A 21,233-nucleotide genomic window follows, 5' to 3' on the forward strand; every position below is an offset into this window, starting at 1 on the left:
GCGTGAGCACTCGACTCGTGTAACCAGACCGTGCCTTTTATTACTTTGTTGGACTTTGACTGCCGGCGGTTTTGCGGGACTATTAATTTAAAACGTTACCGCCATGGCCATTGTGGATGTTACGATACTGTACAATGTAATTTTATACAGATTATTATATAGAATCAAATGTTCATTGCATACTTATAGCTTTGTAGTAATTTTTTTGCGATTAAATTCATTGAATTCACCTCGTTTAATTCCTCGCTAATTGTATCTAATTAGTACATATTTTTTTATTAAAATCGAAAACTAATCTTAACCGAGGAAGAATATGTTTATGTCAAAAACTTTTATAACCAAACTTAACTACTTAACGCCCCCAATGATTAAATTTCATGAAATAGTTCGTCGCGTTACAGCTTTTGAAGGATGCTACTATCTACATGTAGGTTCAATAATCAGACTATACACTTCGTCAATACCTGCCACTAGGAGGGGTCTACCGCAAGAATCTAAAAACGTTATCTGCATCTTTATCGCTCGAATATGAAAGAGATATATCACCTAATTTGGAATCTCCTTATGTTATACTAATTTATTTAGGTAGTTGTAAATAACTCGAAATGATATGATTATCTGACATTGCGTGATATCATAACTCATTTAACGGTGGCCGAATAGCGAACTTTTAATCAAACATCAATTACGAAGAATATAGCTTTGATGTTATTATAATGAATGTTCATCGCAACGACGTAAAAGTTTGTAAATAATTCAAAAGCAAAGTTTTGATATTTAGTTAATGTGCGGTTACAAAGGCGTCAAGTTTCATAACAATGATGATGAAAATAGAGGAAAAAAAATACGAAACTGATTTAGCTTGACATTGGACCGAGTGATAGATAATTAAATTTGATGTAGCTTATAAAATAACTCCATTGTGGACCGCGAGACGGAAGGCCGGCTAACCTCTTACTTACTTTTGGTAAATATGGGATCTACAATTAAAACAAATACGCAAGGAAACATAAAGCAGGCAAGCTAAAAGTTTAAAGTTGTAGCTTTTTGTCTCGCGTATGACCAGTTTTGAAAACTCCATTACCAATCAATATCTAACCTAACCAATCAATTGTATATGTATAGTAAAACAAAAAAAAATGTTTAATATAAGCATGCCATATATTCAAGACGAAAAGTTATCTAAACATGAAATAATTAATTAAAGCAATAATTCCTAAGAATGATATTTGCCCCCAGTTTCCAGTCAACTGCTGCGCAAGACTGAACTCAATTACGTTTGAAGGTAAACATGAATCGATTCAATTATTTTCGAGATGTGGCCTCCATTTCAGACTGTAATTCAGAATGAATTAAAATTGAGAACGTTTCTGATACGTGCATTACAGAATTTTCGATAAAACTATTTTATTTGTATTGAATATTTGATTTAGTCCCATTTCGTCATACCAACGTGCGAAAATGTGCGTTTACAATTTTATATCTTAATGATGAATATTATTAATACTAAGTAACACTTTGTAAGTATTTTTGTATTTTATTTTTATATCCATATTATAAAATAACCTAACTTAAGCTTGAAGACGAATAAAGAGAATAATAATTGTAACTCCGAAACCCTTAATATGATAATGTAATTTAATATAAATACCTATATTCACTATTTATGTTTAAATACTTTTTCAACATAACAATTACGAGCAGTACAGTAAACACGAGTATGTTCTACAAAATTATGGTTTAGTGTCATACTTTCATTCAGACATACAGAAACGAACTGCTACCTACCAGAAAAAGGGTTGATGTTATGTTAGTAGTGCAACCGTTACGGAAACGAACTGTAACCAAAAAAGTTAGTTTAGGTTAGAACTGTAATCCACACAGAAACGAAGTGTTACAAGAAAAGAGGGTTAGGTTTGAACTGCTACCCACACAGAAACCAACCGGATAAATGTTTCCAATTCGGCGCAGTCAATGGAATCACAAAATTGTCATGGATCGTAAAATTCACTTAACACTTTGTTATTGGTTAAAGTAACAGTGAGAGTTAAGAGGGGGCTAACGCAACATTGGAGTTTTTATAAGATTATTACACATTTTAATCAAGAGCAAATACCATGGAAATGTTCACAGAAACTAGACTGGGCTATAATTGCAAAGGCAGACTCCAAGACCTTAAGACCAAAATCAAAAAAGTTAATGTTGACTTGATAGAAAAAATCACGAAAACATCTCTAATTTTCACTTTGTAATTTTAAATAGAAGTACCTATATCTTCAGAGTAATTGAGATAAAAGGTAAAATCATGCACCATGGTCATATCTTCCATGGCAAGGTTTCGGGCGGCGCGCCATATCTTATGTTTATTTCTAATTTTCTGGCTTTATACCCCCTATTAAGGATTTCAGGAGTCCTAACCCATGTATGACCGTTAACTTGTACTTACTCGGGTAAAATGGTGTGCTGCTACGATACTTCAGATAAAGTGTCCATAAACTCGAGATAAATGTCAGGCGAGACGTGTAATAAGCCCTTAATAAATCATAGCTCGAAGTTAACCAAAAGGCTAATATTTATCTAAATTTAGATGGGTACTGCTTGTGATTTATAAATGCCATTTCTATTATACTCTTTATTTATTTTTCATCTTAAGTTAGGTAATTTATAATATGAAATAAAAGTAAAATATAAAAACACTTACAAAACAATAAAAAATACATATAAACACATTATAAAAAACCTAACCTAGGGCACAGGGCGGACACGCCATACATCAAAAATGATTTGCGTTTATATGTGTTCGCGGCACGTCTGTACACGCGTCATTGAGTTTCTGACGGAATCCTGACGGAATCTCAGTAGAGCGACTTACGCACACATTCCTGTCGCGGCCTGTCGCAGGCGAGGTAATCCGAATCGGGGCGGGGCGGTGCGTGTCCGTTCTGTATGATAATACTATTACTTATTCTGTGCCTAGGGTGCCGCCGGCCAAGATGTTGGTCGAGACTCTTCGCTATTAGACCGTTCGCTGAAACAACTTTTTATAAACGACTGTATAATAATAATAGGCACTGGTAAGGAGAAAACAAAATGTATTCTGACAAATAATAGACAAAAAGTATCAAAACCATAAACATAATGAAAAAGGTAAATTTATACAAAAAGGTTGTGCGATCTTGCACACAACTATCGGGACAATGATCGTCTCATGAGCCAAGGCCACATGGCGGTTATCTCGTGAGCCAAGGCTAGGTACTTACTGGACTTGTCCTTCTCGGCTTTCACGAGATTCTCATAATGGGGGATGGTAATGTCAACGAGCACGGCCCGGCGTTGCGATCGATCTATTATCACAATGTCAGGCTTATTGGCTACAATAGTCCTGTCAGTGATGATAGATCGATCCCAATAGAGCGTGGCACGACCATTCTCGAGAACTGGCGCAGGTGAATACTTGTAGTACGGTACTTCGCGGTCCACAAGGCCGTATAGAAGAGCAAGTTGCTGGTGAATAATCCTGGCTACGAGATTATGTCTGTGCTGCAAGTACTCGCCGTTAGCAAGATGAGAACAACCGGAAATGATATGCCTGAGTGACTCTCCGGGACGGCGGCATGCCCTTTATACTTATTTTTACATTTTCATTTTATAACTAGTACATTCATTAACTTTCTATGTATATTAAAGTGTAGTTTAAAACATCTGCGAAGAAATTCATAGGTGTGTGTGAAGTCCCCAATCTGCATTGGGCTCGCGTAGGGACTATAGCCCTCTCGCGCATGACTGCTGCTGTGACCAGCATGCAGCAGCGGGACATATATAAGCTGAAATTATTATTATTGTATAAATATGTATGTCGGAGGCAGATCGTATAATCGGCCATATCGAGATATTCCTAGGCATACCATGAAACGCCGCCATTTCACGATCTGACTAGCAACTACCAGCCATATCGTTCAAACATCAACGTTTGACGATTTGCCTAGCGACGTTTAGGCATATCAAATAAGTAGGGTGTGATATTCCTAGGCATATCATGAAACGCCGGCATTTCATGATCTGCCTAGCGCGACCATCAGCCATATCGTGCAAACTCAAGGGGTGATATTCCTAGGCAGATCATGAAATGCCGGCGTTTCATGATCTGCCTAGGAATATCACCCCTAGAGGTTTGCACGATATGGCTGGTCGTCGCTAGGTAGATCATGAAATGCCGGCGTTTCATGATCTGCCTAGGAATATCACCCATTGAGGTTTGCACGATATGGCTGGTGGTCGCTAGGCAGATCATGAAATGCCGGCGTTTCATGATCTGCCCAGGAATATCACCCATTGAGGTTTGCACGATATGGCTGGTGGTCGCTAGGCAGATCATGAAATGCCGGCGTTTCATGATCTGCCTAGGAATATCACCCCTTGAGTTTGCACGATATGGCTGATGGTCGCGCTAAGCAGATCATGAAATGCCGGCGTTTCATGATTTCATGATCTGCCTAGCGACCACCAGCCATATCGTGCAAACCTCAAGGGGTGGTATTCCTAGAGAGATCATGAAACGCCGGCATTTCATGATCTGCCTAGCGACCACCAGCCATATCGTGCAAACCTCAAGGGGTGATATTCCTAGGCAGATCATGAAACGCCGGCATTTCATGATCTGCCTAGCGCGACCATCAGCCATATCGTGCAAACCTCAATGGGTGATATTCCTAGGCAGATCATGAAACGCCGGCATTTCATGATCTGCCTAGCGACGACCAGCCATATCGTGCAAACCTCAAGGGGTGATATTCCTAGGCAGATCATGAAACGCCGGCATTTCATGATCTGCCTAGCGACCATCAGCCATATCGAGCAAACCTCAAGGCTCAAAAGGAACGTAAACTTGTATTAAAAGGTACGATCTGGCAACACTGGACTCGGACGCAGCGCCATATAGAATGCAGCGTCACCAGTGGCAAAAAATGCAATTATTTTACGATGCGATTGGTATGAATGAAGCTAGGAATTCGACGAATACATTGCTCCCATCGATCTGCCGAATCTTTTATAAGACAGATCGTGATATGCCTGAGTTAATTTGTCAGATCATGAAATGGCGGCGTTTCATGATATGCCTAGGAATATCTCATCAATTATTTTACGATGCGCCCGGTATGAAGCTAGGAATATCAACGAATACATTGGTCTGACCGATCTGCCGCCTCTTTTATAAGGCAGATCGTGATACGCCTGGGTTAATCTTAGTCAGATCATGAAATGGCGGCGTTTCTTGATATACCTAGGAATATCTCGATATGCCCGATTTTACGATCTGCCGCCGACATGTATACAAGGTGGCCCATTTAGATCGGTCAGTATGGGAAAGTCTGAAACTATAAGACATACGAAGATTTGTTCTTAGGAACCATGTCATCGATTTTAATAACAAGAAGAACTGCATTCATACATTTAAAAAAAACCTATACTCAGCTCGGGAATCGAACCCGGACGTTTTGCAAAATAAAACTAAAACGGTTTTTATTTAGATATCGACTGTGTAGGTCTTAAGCAGTAATTTTTACTATGAAACATGATGTCTTAAATGAATAAAATGCATTGTTTTCATATTATTTAATTTATTTTAGTAAGTGTTCGAAATGACCACTGCCTTTTTATTATTTTGAGTACAGGTTTTTTTTTAAATGTATGATTGCAGTTTTTCTTGTTATTAAAATCGATGACATGGTTCCTAAGAACAGATCTTCGTATGTCTTATAGTTTCAGACTTTCCCATACTGACCGATCTAAATGGGCCACCCTGTATATCTTGAGGGATCTTCACAATACGGTACCAACAATATAATTAGCAACCTTGAAGATTTTCTCAAGTGACTTCATCGATTCGAATCCTGATTTTTGGCTTAAGCGCGATAGAAAAAAAAATCACGTATAAAACGCACTCTACATTTTCTTTTTAAAATCTATTCACAAAAGCTAAAAAAATATGAAAATTTTCTTCTAAAATGCGCAATTTATTGTTTTCTGAAAACAAGAAGAAATCACCATTTGAAAAAAATGATGAATAAAGTTGTCCGTTGCAGTGAAAGCTGTTTTATTTTTATGGATTCATGATGAGTGTGTCCTGGAGGCCTGAACCGAACCTTAAAGATAACGAACATGAATGTATTGAACAGACTCATTAGATTTTCTTAGATACCATTATTAGATTGTCAGATTTTCTTGGATACCATTATTAGATTGTTTGTGATCAGCGACGCAGGCTTCGTCAAGCGGCCACAAACAGAAATCAGCTAAAGACTTCGTCACCTAATAACAAATGATACGCAACATGATTTGTCAATCATAACAACTAGATTAAAATACCTAGATAAAAGTGCTACGGACCGTAGACGGACTTATAATAGTTATATTTGTCATGTCACAGTCGGTAAAATTGTCCTTTTTATCACGTTGCTGATTTTGTTTCGTAAGTCCCGAGTCCAAGTGCGCTTCTGTTTCCTAAAGCCCATTTGTCATAACAATCTCTTCATCCTGGGCGACATTTATACTGCCGCAACTTCCTAAAATACCTACTAACTTTAAATTATTTGTTTAGCCACCGTCATAAATGTATACTCTCCTCTATTTTTCACTAGACTTATCAAGACTGTCACCTGTATTTTTCTTACATCTTTACTATCTACTTACTTATGAAAGTGAAAATATAATAGTTACTATACAACTATATAATAGGTACTTAGAAATAAATAAAAAATAAATGTTATTTAATTAGGTATCAACCCATTACATTTGACATTACCCATACATAATAATATTAATTATTTAAATTACACTAAACGTATGTTGACCTGTTGATTGTTTTTCTTTAACCGGTAATGAACTTTATATGTTTAGGTATAGCAGTTGGTCATACGTGTACATTTCAGCTTATTTTAAGAATATCATCATGAGAAACTTAGTAGTACCTACTCATGTAACATTTTTGTCAAATTCAAATTCGTCATTCGACCACAATTAAGTTCCACGTGGATTATTAATTATAAATTTTTGAAAATAACTTATTATCAATATAATAACCAGAAATGCTACGTATTTCTATAAACCCGACTTCATTCACAGACTTATGAATTTATAACTCGACTGAATATTTTAGTGTCTACCAATTCGTAAAAGTGGGAGACCGATTCGATGAAAATACGCCTTTACGTAAAATACAGGGGTCTACCGCGAAAATCGAAAATCAAAATAAAATTATGTGCCTCTCTATCGCTCGAATATACAAGAGTGACAGAGAGACAGATAACGAAATTTCACTTTTAGGTTTTCGCGGTAGAACCTCTCAACAGTGAATACAAAATGGATTTAATGGACCGCTAAAAGAATTTGTGTGGAAAAATTGAGGCGGATTAGGGACGTGTTGGTGTTGGAAAGAAAGAGCAAACGTAGAAAACGTATTTTTTAATCATTTAAGGAAATATTTACGTTACGTTCCACACGTTACGTATACTTTTATAGGTTGGGAATGGGCATGGGGGTCCGTAATGGAATTTTAAACCACATTTCAGGTATTTGCCTGCAAAACAACCTTCTTTTGTTCTAATGGCAATTTGAGACATATAGCATCATGGCGTTAGGTCATGAAAAAAATATACCTACCTACGCAATATTTTATGAGGGCTGGTCCGAAAGTTGTTAGCTGCTCCGGACGCTACTAATGCGATTTGAATAGTATTTGTATTATAATTGAATGGTAATTATGGCTATGAAAAATATTTAAACTAACAAATACATAGTTTTATTAGTATATTTTTTTACCGAAAACTTCTAAAAACTGAAAACTAGAAATTTCTGACACAATTAAATGAATTTTGTATTTAAGTTTTTGAAGATCGAACTTAGATTTAGCCTAGGATTACTATAATTTATGGATGGGAAATACGACCTTGAAGGACGTTACAAAATAATTATGCTGTGTCTGTTTCTTTAGGAAAACTCTGTTTGTAGAGCTACGTCGTAGCGGAATGTGGAAAAAATACAATCCAAATGAACCTACTTATGCGTCTAATTTTCATTCGAGACCTGGAACCGTATTCTTTTTTTTCTTTTCCTGAAACTGTCAGCTGTTAATAGTGACATTTCTGGAACACACCCTGTCCTAGAGTATTAATGCAAGTTGTAAGATATGAAATACAGGGTGATTCATGAGACGTGAGCAGGACTAAGTCTACACAATCAGTAAATGTAAAAGAATCGTTCACCACAATATTCAAGTAAAACAATCACTATTTTTTCTGTTGTTACAGTTTTTGGTAAGGACAAATTTAATTATCTACAATCATGGATACCCTACAACATTCAATTAACAAAGATAAAACCTTTTTAACCGTAATGACAGCACTTTGAATATGAAGAAAATAAAATGTCACACTTGAGTGAGATACGATTTTTCAAAAGTAACCAGACGCCGATGACATTCAATTTGGCACTTGTTATGGATAAAACAAAGAGGGTGACCATAAATGTCGTAAATAAATTAAAACTTTTTTTTAACAGTATAAAATAAATTAAAGTTAATCTCACAAATACTGGTAGAATAGAATAGAAACTATTTATTGTCAGACCACAAGTAAAAAATATAAAGACGTTAATGATAATAAATCCTTTTCCGCAGTCTACCATATTTATGGTGTACAATATTTAATATCATGCACTAACTACATGCAGTCAAGTTATTTACAGTATAAGTAAACATATACCTAACACACTATGTTATACTATAAAGTACCCAGTTTTGTGTCATTACGTTACATCTTAATATGACAACTTAGTCATTATTCACTAATATTTTATAATTTGCCATTGTTATTTAAAAAGTCACGTGGGGAATAAAACATTTTGCTCAGTAGCCATTCATTATTAGGGTTCCGTAGCCAAATGGCAAAAAACGGAACCCTTATAGATTCGTCATGTCTGTCTGTCTGTCTGTCTGTCCGTCTGTCTGTCCGTCCGTATGTCACAGCCACTTTTCTCCGAAACTATAAGAACTATACTGTTGAAACTTGGTAAGTAGATGTATTCTGTGAACCGCATTAAGATTTTCACACAAAAATAGAAAAAAAACAATAAATTTTTGGGGTTCCCCATACTTCGAACTGAAACTCAAAATTGTTTTTTTCATCAAACCCATACGTGTGGGGTATCTATGGATAGGTCTTCAAAAATGATATTGAGGTTTCTAATATCATTTTTTTCTAAACTGAAAAGTTTCCGCGAGAGACACTTCCAAACTGGTAAAATGTGTGTCCCCCCCCCCCTGTAACTTCTAAAATAAGAGAATGATAAAACTAAAAAAAATATATGATGTACATTACCATGTAAACTTCCACCGAAAATTGGTTTGAACGAGATCTTTTAAGTAGTTTTTTTTTAATACGTCATAAATCGCCTAAATACGGAACCCTTCATGGGCGAGTCCGACTCGCGCTTGGCCGCTTTTTTTAAATCTAGTATTGTCAAGGTTCTTAAATACATCTGGAATATTGTTATAAATCTTGATTGACATGGAAAAAATGCTATTTTTGTAAAAAATCGATTTAGTCTGATGCGTATTTACAAGTTTGTACTCGTTTCTCAAGTTACGATGGAATTTATCGTTCCTTTGATATAAATTAAGGTTTTTTTTACAAACATAGCGACTTCTTTAATATATAAACAGGGCAGTGGTAAAATCTTATACTTATGAAAAAGAGGCCTACAAGAGTGTCTTTGAGATGCACCACAGAGCGCTCTTACACATCGTTTCTGCATCTTGAAAACTTTTAACGAGTCGGTGGAGTTTCCCCAAAAAATTATACCGTACGTGATGCTAGACTGAACGTAACCAAAATATGACATTAGTCCCGCTTTTTCCGATGCATTGTGTATCAGCCTACGTATCGGATAGACAAACTTTGAAAGTTTTGAGCATAGCTCGGTTATATGACATTGCCAATTACAATTACTGTCGAGTACGAGTCCAAGAAACTTAGTCGTCTCGGACTCTGTAATTGCGTCTGCTTTATGAGATATGTTGATTGTCAAACCTGGCCTACGGCTCGTATGAAATTGGACAAAGTGTGTTTTAGACAAATTTATGCTTAATTCATTGTTTTCCATCCAAGTAATGATATCATTAAGAGTCTTATTAATTTCAAGTTCATATTCTATTGTTGTACTTGAACATCTTATTAATGCACTACTGTCATCAGCAAAAAGTACTAGTTACTTGATTGTTCGTCTGCTGTGGGAGATCGTTTATATATAACAGGAACAAGAGGGGGCCAAGAATACTGCCTTGAGGCACGCCTCTTGGATTAGGTCTATATACAGATCTTCTAGATTCAATGGTATTGCTTTTGGTACGAATCAGTTCTTTATTTATAACTTACTGTATGCGTAGGCTTGATCCTGTTCACGTCTCCTGAATCACCCTGTTTATGATGAACTATCCAGACATGCATTTGTTGACTACGTCCGACGATATATACCTATACATGTGTCTACTAGGTACAATCAAAACAAACCAAACTTACCTTATAAATTTAGCATTCGGCACGTATCCCTGCTTTAACAAAATTGTAAACATTTACCTTATCTGGTATGAGTGCGAGCGTACAAACTTTGGTTTTCAACAACATTGCGGTCATTCGTAAACAAACCAGATCAATCAGGTCGATTATTACACATGGAGAAATTATATTGACTATAATGTAACTTATATAGTAATAACTGAAATAAGCTTTATTTAGCATGTTTAGGGCATCTCGATGCGCCCACCATTTTGGAGAAAAACCAGCTATAGTAGACATACCTACTCACACAAAATAAACCAAAGATCATCCAAATGTATAATTAATGTATAATTTATAATCGCGTTCCTATTTTTGACATTGTTTTCGTTTAATTATTGTTATTATTTGACGATCCTTCTCAGGTGATTTTTTATTTTTCATATTATGAATTTATTTGGATTAAGCATCTTTCTATTATTTAAATGTATTTCTGACGATCACAATATAGATTCTTATAAATTGACATTAATGTAATTTGTACTGTAATCATATATTGTGAAATAAGTAAATCTAATCTAATCTAATCTAATGCGCGAGTTTTTGCGCGCTCCACATTTGATCCCGAACGTGTAGCTGAAGCCATAGTAGATACCTACGATAATTTAATGAAATATAAGTGAGAGATTAAGAGTATGGCTGCCCTTGAGCACCTACTTTACAAAGCATCCGTGACCGGTGCAAATGCATTTCATGATAAGGAGGGAGGTGCCCCCCTTCTACTCGGAGTGCAATTTACTGGCATGGTGGATCATACATTTGAGAAGTGCAGCGCTCACATATTCACCACATATTTACACATTCCAACGCTTATTCATATAAGCTAACCAAAGCAAACCAAAGGCACAATCATATTTTAAATAAGTATTAAAAAACACGCATTTTCTTCCTTTCTCTTAGTTAAATACGTATGATAAGTATACGAGTATAATAAGTACGCAGTAACACGTAAACAGTGCTAGCTCGTGAAGATTAATCTAACGACTGAGTTGTTGATTAATATTATTATATAGACTGCTTTGGCCCGACTAATTCATTGCCTATTCAACGTAACCGTTTTAAACCTACTTAGCTATTAAGCTTAGCCGATCTAAACTAACTGGTTATTATAGGTAATGTAGCATATCAGTTTGTCAAAGATTAAGGCTAAAAATCCATTCAACATGTTTTGGTTACGATAACATATTAGAATAGAATAGAATAGTTTATTTGTGTAAAAAAGGTATTGAGTGATACCTATGGAGCCGACTAAAAAACTGACAACTCCACGAGAAATAGCCAGGCGGCGTCACGTCTCCACTAACAAACAAACTCATAAACAATGAAACTTCCTCCCTTAACGTTGCCTTACGATGGATTTCAAAATTAGTTCTTTGAATCAGGTTAGTTCAATAAGGTCTAACGGGAAAATTATTCTCATTAAGTAATTTATTGAATCTGACCTATAAACCTGAACCGAACGAAACTTAAATAGTGTAAGGAAATACCTACTGGGGGCGTACGCCATCTTCATAAATCACTAAATTGATTAACGCGCAATGTGGACTGAAAATAAAAATAAAACCGTTTTTATCCAATATAAAAGCACGTTATCGAATGAACGACGATACAAGAATAATTCGTCTAAAAAACAAGTCGTACTGCCGTATTCGAACTTCAAGATATTCACAAGAGACGACACGTACTAGATCCATTCTAGATACGTTATATTTTAGATATCAACTAGTTCTCTTTTGCAGCGCAATTCGGGCAACCAATGTCACTTTTACGTTGTATAAAGTTAGATATCTATTCGATGTGAATTGGATCTCTAAGTCATATCCTGTGGAAATCGTTCAAGAGTATCTCCAGAATCGCGCAAATATCAAATTTGACAGGTTAGATCTTAAACATATCGTTATCGTATCTTGGTGAATGTCTAATAGATGTTTATTTCAGAATCCGAATCGGGCCCTGAGACTTGGCATTGAATTACATTGTTCAAATAAAATTATGGGCTATTTTGGTACATAGCAATAAACCTTTCCCGCAGGCCAGATGAAATTGTACCCTATGTCAATGTCAAACCCATCATGTTGAAACTTTTCTTCTTTTTCGGTGTTTTATCTGTAATCTGATAAATAACCACCATATAAAACTGATAGAGACAAACCAAAGAAAGTCTGCAGCGTAATAATTTGACATCGAATTAAAAAACTACATATGGCAATGTTTTTTAAGCAGTCAGTAAACGTCATGCACTATGGTATCTGTTTGTCAAAATCGTTTAAATATTCATTGTGTTTTGTGATGAACGGAATAAACATGGTGAAACCTTACAAAACCGGCGTGCGGGAGTTACTTTTCCGCATGACGAATAATTTTACACTTGTAAAAAGTCAGCACGAGGCGATTCAAGCTGAAAAACGACAATGTTTACAAAATTTGGAGTTGATGACGGGTAAGTGGAATGAAACATCTTAATACTTCACCATATGTACCTACTTAGATAATAAAATATTGGTTTAGACTAAGGTTTCACAGCAAATTGAACACACCTAATAGGTATAGGCATACTTATGAACTTCCTCTAACATTTCGAGAAACTCATTGGTACTAGCCGGGTTTTGAGCTCGAACCCACAACCTCCATGCTTATGCTCACGGCATGGGTACCTACTAGTTAAAGCTAAAATTAATTTTTAATATATGTTTATTGTTTTAATGGTTTATTTCGTTTTTACGAAAACTTTACTTAGTTCGCAAATTGCGGGCAATTTCTCTGTCAATCTAATTAAGCCTTAATGGGAGTAAAAGAGAAAGATGCTCGCATATTGAGAACTTCGGTGTTCGCGGTAGGCCCTCTGTACCTATTTACCGCCGTCGCGGATATTACAAAAGCTTATTAATTTTGATGAAGCCAAATGTCACATTCTCCCAATATTATTTATCAATATTAGTATATGTCTACATATTAATAGTGACATCTATTTTTGGAATGAAATTTATTTTACCATAAAAATTAAGCTGTGCATACAGCTTAATTTTTTCATAGACGGTAAATATGGTAGAAATTTCACAAGTATCAAGACTATTTAATCCATTTTCTGTGGTGTTGTCGCATACTGATTTTTAAAAACTACTTTTAATCTAGCGCTGCAGACTTTCTTTGGTTTGTCTCTAAACATCATATTCTATTATAGTGGATTAAATATAATTTGGTCAATAATTTTTCGTGTGTTTCGGGTCGCTTTTTTTCGTGATTTTGCAAAGGTAGGTTAAGGTGTATAATTACTTATTACTCAAGACAATCTAGGTGAAACAAGTTAGTGGAAAAATGACAAAAAATAATATAACCCCTACATAAAGGTGCCAAAGTCGCCAAATGAGGAAATATAAAAAGTTTATGTTGAAATTCGAGAAGTCAGTACCCTGACTAAATTTTACTATGGCAGAATAAAATAATCGCCTAGTTTATTTTTTGTAATGATTACAGCCTGTATAACCTTGATGTACTGAATCAAAAAATACACAAATCGTCTACGGCTTTGCCTACATCTCAAATTATTACCCAATACGCCACGCCATTCGCCTTTGTTAACCTCGCTTATACAACTTCTACACAAAAAACGATTTTAAAACTTAAATAGGTACTGGTTATTTTTGTGTTTTGCCAGCTTTTCTTAAAAACTTAATAAAAATATAGCAGTTCTGTTGTAAACATTTTCATGGTAATTTAATATTTTTTTCTACTCCTGTACTTTTATTTGTCATTTAAAGGGTCGTGCACACATCTTTAAAACCCTATCTTAAAGTTGTCAAGACAAGTCTTTAGTCTATTCCCTAAAAAAGCATTTATGCATATGTCGCAGGGAAATGATCAAAACAGAGATTTGAACAAATCTCTAAGGGATATGATCAAATCACGCAGGATGTTAAAATGGCGAATCCATATCATCATTTCCCTAGAAAAATTCAGTCATTTGACCAAATCACTGACTCTGTTTAGTGAAAAGACAAAATCGGCCAATAAACGCGAAACGCTTTTTCATTTCACTAGATTTGTTTAGGGATTTGACAAAATCCCTAACCACGACGGTAAGTTGACGAAACGAACTCAAAAAGTCAACTAGTTTTATCATTTCGCTAAACAGGTTTAGTGAAATGATAAAGTCTCAACTGGAAGATGGTATAATTATGGTGATTTGATTAAATCTCTGAACGGTTTAGTGAAATGACGAAAGCAAGTACAGAATACAACAGTTTACTCTCTACAGTTAAGCGATTATTAAGTGATGAGTGTACTAAATCGGTAAATCTGTCGGCATCATAAAAGACTGGCTGCCTAGAAACGCACTTCACCCAACCACAACGTCATTCACCGCAGCAGTTCCCTCTACGAAGTACACAGTGTACGAGAAATTGCAGCTAAGTTATCTGTATTTGGAGGTCAGGGGTTCAAGAAGTGTTCGTGTGAAAAGTCCAAAGTACAATGCAAAACAAATCGTCGGGTGACAAGTAAAAGTCACTAACTAACATCATTGAAATTATTGGACAATAAACCGTGTTACAACTGTTACAAGTGTAATACTCGTAAAGTGCATTGTTACTTTAATTTTTTGATAGTACTTAGTGACTTTTACTTGTCACCCGACGAAATAGATGTGCCTGTAAAAAAAATGTCATGTGTGTAACTCAAGATGCCACAAATCTACACATGTTTTAACAAATAATTCATACTAGTCAAACAGCTACATTTTTAGAACTTTCAAAACGAGAGATTTGATCAAATCGCTTAACTGTAGAGAGTAAACTGTTGTATTCTGTACTTGCTTTCGTCATTTCACTAAACCGTTCAGAGATTTAATCAAATCACCATAATTATACCATCTTCCAGTTGAGACTTTATCATTTCACTAAACCTGTTTAGCGAAATGATAAAACTAGTTGACTTTTTGAGTTCGTTTCGTCAACTTACTGTCGTGGTTAGGGATTTTGTCAAATCCCTAAACAAATCTAGTGAAATGAAAAAGCGTTTCGCGTTTATTGGCCGATTTTGTCTTTTCACTAAACAGAGTCAGTGATTTGGTAAAATGACTGAATTTTTCTAGGGAAATGATGATATGGATTCGCCATTTTAACATCCTGCGTGATTTGATCATATCCCTTAGAGATTTGTTCAAATCTCTGTTTTGATCATTTCCCTGCGACACATACACGCAGTATCTTTTTGGCTCTTTTACGATACTTCGTGTAATGGCCACTTAAAAAATACATTGTTGCCAACCTTATAGTCGTAACACACTGTCGCACCGCAACGCGACCTTGGTTCGTCGCACCCATAAGTGAGAGCGAGAAAGAAATATATCTTTCTCGCTCTCGCTTATGGGTGTGAATGTCATGTCTGACAAATAAGTGAACCATAGACATGTTTTTTTTAATTTCATTCATTCTTTTCCCGCTCGTACTCTCCATTCTTTGCTACTTCTTGAATATTGTGAATCTTGAATATGAATACCTACTATTGTGCCTGTCGAATGAAAACTTAAGTTTTGTGTTAAAAAACAGTGTGTCTTTCAAGTTAAAATAGATGAAGACAAAAACTTAGTGTCTACGCCTGAAGAAATATCAGTAATAGCACAAGAATCACTAAAAACAGGTAGATACCGTAGAGAAGTCCACTAGATGACATGAAAAATATTTGTTAAATTTACAATTTTATTTCAAAGTAAGTGCTTGATCGTAGAAAAAGTATTGTATGCAACGTTGTTTAACTGAGTCAAAAAATACTCGTGGCGTCTTTATTAACAATTTTCGGCTTCGCCTCAAATTGTTACTCACGCCACTCGCCTTTTTTGACCCCTCTTAAACAACGGTTGCATAAAATACTATAATTTTATAGCGATTTTTGTAATAATGTGTTTTATAATCTATTTAAAGTACTACCTACGAATCTACAGTTAATGAGAGGGCTTTATTAATACATAGCTATGTATTTCTTCACTCCTAGGAACGAGTCTCGTTTCCACAAACAAATTCAAAAGTTATTGTCCCTAATTATCCTTATTGGTGACATTTTCAAACAAACACAACAACAGCAGTTTGTAAATAAGCGGCTTCACATGATTTACAACCCTATTCCTAACGCTAAAGGCTCTATATCTGATAAACACAGTTAACAAGAAGCTGGTTAGTTGGTGTTTGTTTTCGGTTTTGTTTGACTTGGCGATTACGCACCCCAACGGACTTACGAATAAAGTAGTAATAATTCATAAACTCAGTGCTATAACCGCGAAAATCGAATTTCGCAAATTGCGGACATTTCTCTCTGTCACTCTAATTACGCCTGCATTGGAGTAAAAGAGAAAGATCCCCGCAATTTGCGAATTTCGGTTTTGGCTGTAGCCCCTCAGAAACACTGTCTAATGAATTGGTCTTGAGTCAAGACCAGTCAAGACTCTTGACTATATAGTGTATTTCACCAAACCAGCTTTTATAGGCTCTATATATTTTTCAAAAACTGATGAGTAAGTCGCTCTTTATCCACAAGAGTGGAAAAGCAATTCCATGCTAATTTTGAGTCGTTTACTCATGTTAGCTTGTAGAATTCACTTTTCCGTGATGATTTTATAAATAATAAATATTTAATAGCGATTTGATTTGTAATATTATTTTTCACTTGGTAACAAAGTTTATTTAACCGTCGCCACGTGATTTGAAACCCTCGCAACACTCAAGATTCCACTTTTTAAGCCTTTAGCTTTGTCGGGTACCTATCAATATTACAATTAATTTAACAACAAACTTATTATGCAAAAATAGTAGTGTCCTAGAACAGGAAAATGGCACTTAGATCCCTTCTATCAGAGATAGCCAATTAGGAGGGACTAGCAGGGAATAAAAGCCCTTTTTCGAATAGGTGATGTGAAAATAACTCAGTATTAATCTATTAATATAAAAGAACTGAAATGTTGAAAATTATTTTAATAATATGAACGCTAATTGTGAAATATTAAAATAATGTTTTGGCCAGCCAACAGGATCAGTGAAAGTAATAAAAAGAGTACGGGGGCCAATTAAAAATAATCTTTAAAAATTAAATTGATGTCAGTTTGTAATCATTCTACCCTAAAAGGGTAAATTGATAATTTAGGCTTTGCAATCAAAGTCACAGATTGTTTAATAGTATGTTGTAACAGTTTTTATCAAAAATCGATTATTTTTGGTAAGTTTTGACAGTTTTCACTAAACCGTCCGTAACTAGGAAATTAGAATCGACAAAATGGGACCTTTCACTCAACTTTGTTACTTACATTTGAAAATTAGAAATAGCGTCCTTGCGTACAATATTGTATGCATAGGTAGGTAGGTAGGTAGGTATACCTACTTTTCTCTGCAGTTGGCTGCCCATTTTCTCCGTTACAAAAATTGCCGGCGCGTTTAGCAGAAATAAAGAATTCACACATTAACCTAATACAGGTGATATTATGCAATAAAATAACTAATAAATAGGTTTGAGCCAGTAAATAGCTCAAGGGAAATGTTCCCTTTTATTTACGGGTCGAGGTAAAATATTTAGATAATCTGATTAGGTTCGATCGTTATAGGATAGCGATTGTGCTAACAGAATACAGACCCGAATATACTTATGGAACCCACATGTATGGAACATACATTCATGTTGAAATTATATATGGTTTCGGGAAAATCCTTGATTCTATTATGTTCTTGCTGAACCGTGCTAACCTAGCTTTAGTTACTTGACAATTTTTTAAAGTTTGAATGCAAATCAAATATGCCCTTACAAAGTAAAGGTCAAGAGACCAAACCTAAAACATATTAATCAGATTTGTCTGACAACTGTTTTGATGGCGATAAATGAATGGAATTTGGTAGACTCTTAAGGTCCTCTATCCTCTGTCATTCGTTTTCTGTATGCTCACATAAACTAATATTCGTAGTTACATAGTAATTAAGGTCAACAACATGCCGATTCTACGTTACATAGTAAGTAAGGGCAACTACATGCTACCTACGTTCTACACAAACTCTCTTAAGTATATTTTTAATTTAAATATAAAAAGTCTAAACCACTTTACTGTGTTCATAAAGCCAGCACTGTTTGCCCCTTAAAACCCTCAGACTTATAAAGAGCTGCTCATAAATTCAGTAAATACCGCCCCCTGCAATGTTGCACGTCGGATCCTCGCGTCGCTGCATTAGACTGCAAACAGCATCCAAGACGTACCTAATATCCGTGCATTGCATCTACATGCCAGTAACACTGCCAGCGAGATTAGAATATGTATAGAATATATTCTGTAAGATAATTTATATCCAGCAGGCATATTTCGCTCAAGTCAACTTGAATAACGTTGATATAGTAAAATCCCCGAGATATATTCGAACGCGACCCTGAGTTTTGCTTTCCTCCAAGGTACAGAAAATAATTCCATCATAAAATATGGCATTATTTATCTCCGTTTCTACAAATATTGGGAGTAAACGGTTTCTATCTCCGTGAGAATTATACGGTGTGCACAGTTATCCTCATATCATAAACAAGATTATTAAAGAGAACAGAAAATGAAGCTTTTTACCAAAATCCTACTGTTATAAATATCAGTGGAATGCTACCTGTTCCACTTCTAAAATTCCACTGCCTATAGGTAGCTACATAATTGCATAAAAATGTGAACGTTTTATTTGACTACATATCGCAGTAAAAGTTTTTTCTTTATCTGAATAAACCTAATAGGTAATATAATAAGAATGATCATGAACTAGGTACTTTATTCACCATTCATACGTCGCCAAAATGATACAGCGATACGGCCACAGACCTCTAAAAGTACTAGGTTGAATATGGCACGATTTACACAACAACATATAACATTGCTACCTACTTAACATGCCGCTGAATTCATACAGTTTTTATTTAAACAGAGTTTTTGTAATACCTATAAATTCATCACTGACAACCTAACAAAAGTTTTCACGTATCCCGCTCTTTCGGAGAAGCCACCGCAAGCATCAGAAATCGAATCTACATAGGTACTATTCCCCATATTATTTTGATGCCATATAGGGATAATTTCGCTTGTGTTGTATTTTCCCTTCCCTTTGTAACTGTATGTCTCGTATTTGTTTTTCTATGTACAATATATACGTACATATATATACCTTTTTTTAATATTTGAGTAGTAAGTAGTAGAAAGGTAAATTTCGTCTTAAACTTACTTGGTAATGGCCTGTTGGTTTGGAGGATGTATATTAAATGGTACTTTGGGGAGAAAACCGAAACTATAGACGACATAGTGAAACTGTGTTAGAGATTTTATCTTTTTGTGTGATAATAATTTTGGTATGGTTAAAATTTTGAAGTGTTGTCCCTGAAATCCAAAAAAAGTGACATAATGAATGTCACATGAATGGGAAAATATTAGGTATTTATTAAGTATTTAGTATTTACCTATCAGGGTACAATGGTGTTCCGGACATTAGGGAAGCGTGCGCGGAGCCGAAACCAACACCTAGAGGCTCTTTTGATACTTGAATGGGATGTACAGAGTACAAAGATCGGATGTTTCCCTTGCCCGTGTCATAGAACGGATGCAGAGGCAGCACCCGCCAGGGTGTAAGGAATATTGAGATTTGACGAATTTCCTTGAGTTAGTGATTTGAAACTTCGTAGAACGACAATGATGTCAAATTATAACCCAACTGCATTTATTTTGCTGCACAATTTTAATGTAGAATTAAAACAACCAATATGAAATGGTTCCACGCGAACGAAGTCGTGAGCAACAGCTAGTAACTGCCTACTTATCTATTTAACAGAAGTACCAAAATATGCATATGTATGGACTTTGTTCAGTTCGTTCATATCAATATACAGACTTTGTTTAGCTATGTTACTTATTTATCCAATTAAATATAACTCTAAAACTGAGTAAAAAATAAAATATAAAAGTACAAGAAAGCAGAAGGTCTAAGTAGCAGCACAACCAAATAAATAATGCTTAGTTCACATCCCTATCAGAATCTAAATCCGTGGTAATGTTTGACAGTTAGGCATGGTTTGACGCCGACGATGTGAAACGAAACGCGACTACTAAAACGTTATTAACCTTTAAACAGGTAGTGTAGGTATCTATAAGTACCACATAGCAAATGATTTTTTTTTGACGAGCTGAGTAGATACAACGACAACGACGCAAAATGTTATTGCCGTAAAGTCTATTAAGTGGGTAATATCGGATAGTAAAAAAATGACAGGTGTCAAAACAAATTTCTTTGACAATTGTTAAGTTCAAATCGACAACAAATCGCAGTTTTTGTACGTTTCTCCCGCTGTATAAGTTCGCTACGCAGAAAAAAATTACTGTAAGTATTTTGTTTTGTATTTTTATGGTAGATTATTAGATAATGTATGTATAGTAAGTCATAACTTACCTTAGTTATTGTTTTCTGATAAAATATTCGATCTAAAAGTTTGTGGTTCGTATGAACCCCCTGCCCGTCTGGGCCACGTTCGAGTGGTTTCTGCCCTGCAGGGAGTTTACATGACATTTAAGGGTAAGATTCATTACTATGAATGAACCCTCATAGTACAAAAGTCATTCAAACTAAGAAAAATATATCG

This window comes from Cydia amplana, chromosome 2 (genome assembly GCF_948474715.1).
Source record: "Cydia amplana chromosome 2, ilCydAmpl1.1, whole genome shotgun sequence".
In the NCBI taxonomy this organism is placed as follows: domain Eukaryota; kingdom Metazoa; phylum Arthropoda; class Insecta; order Lepidoptera; family Tortricidae; genus Cydia; species Cydia amplana.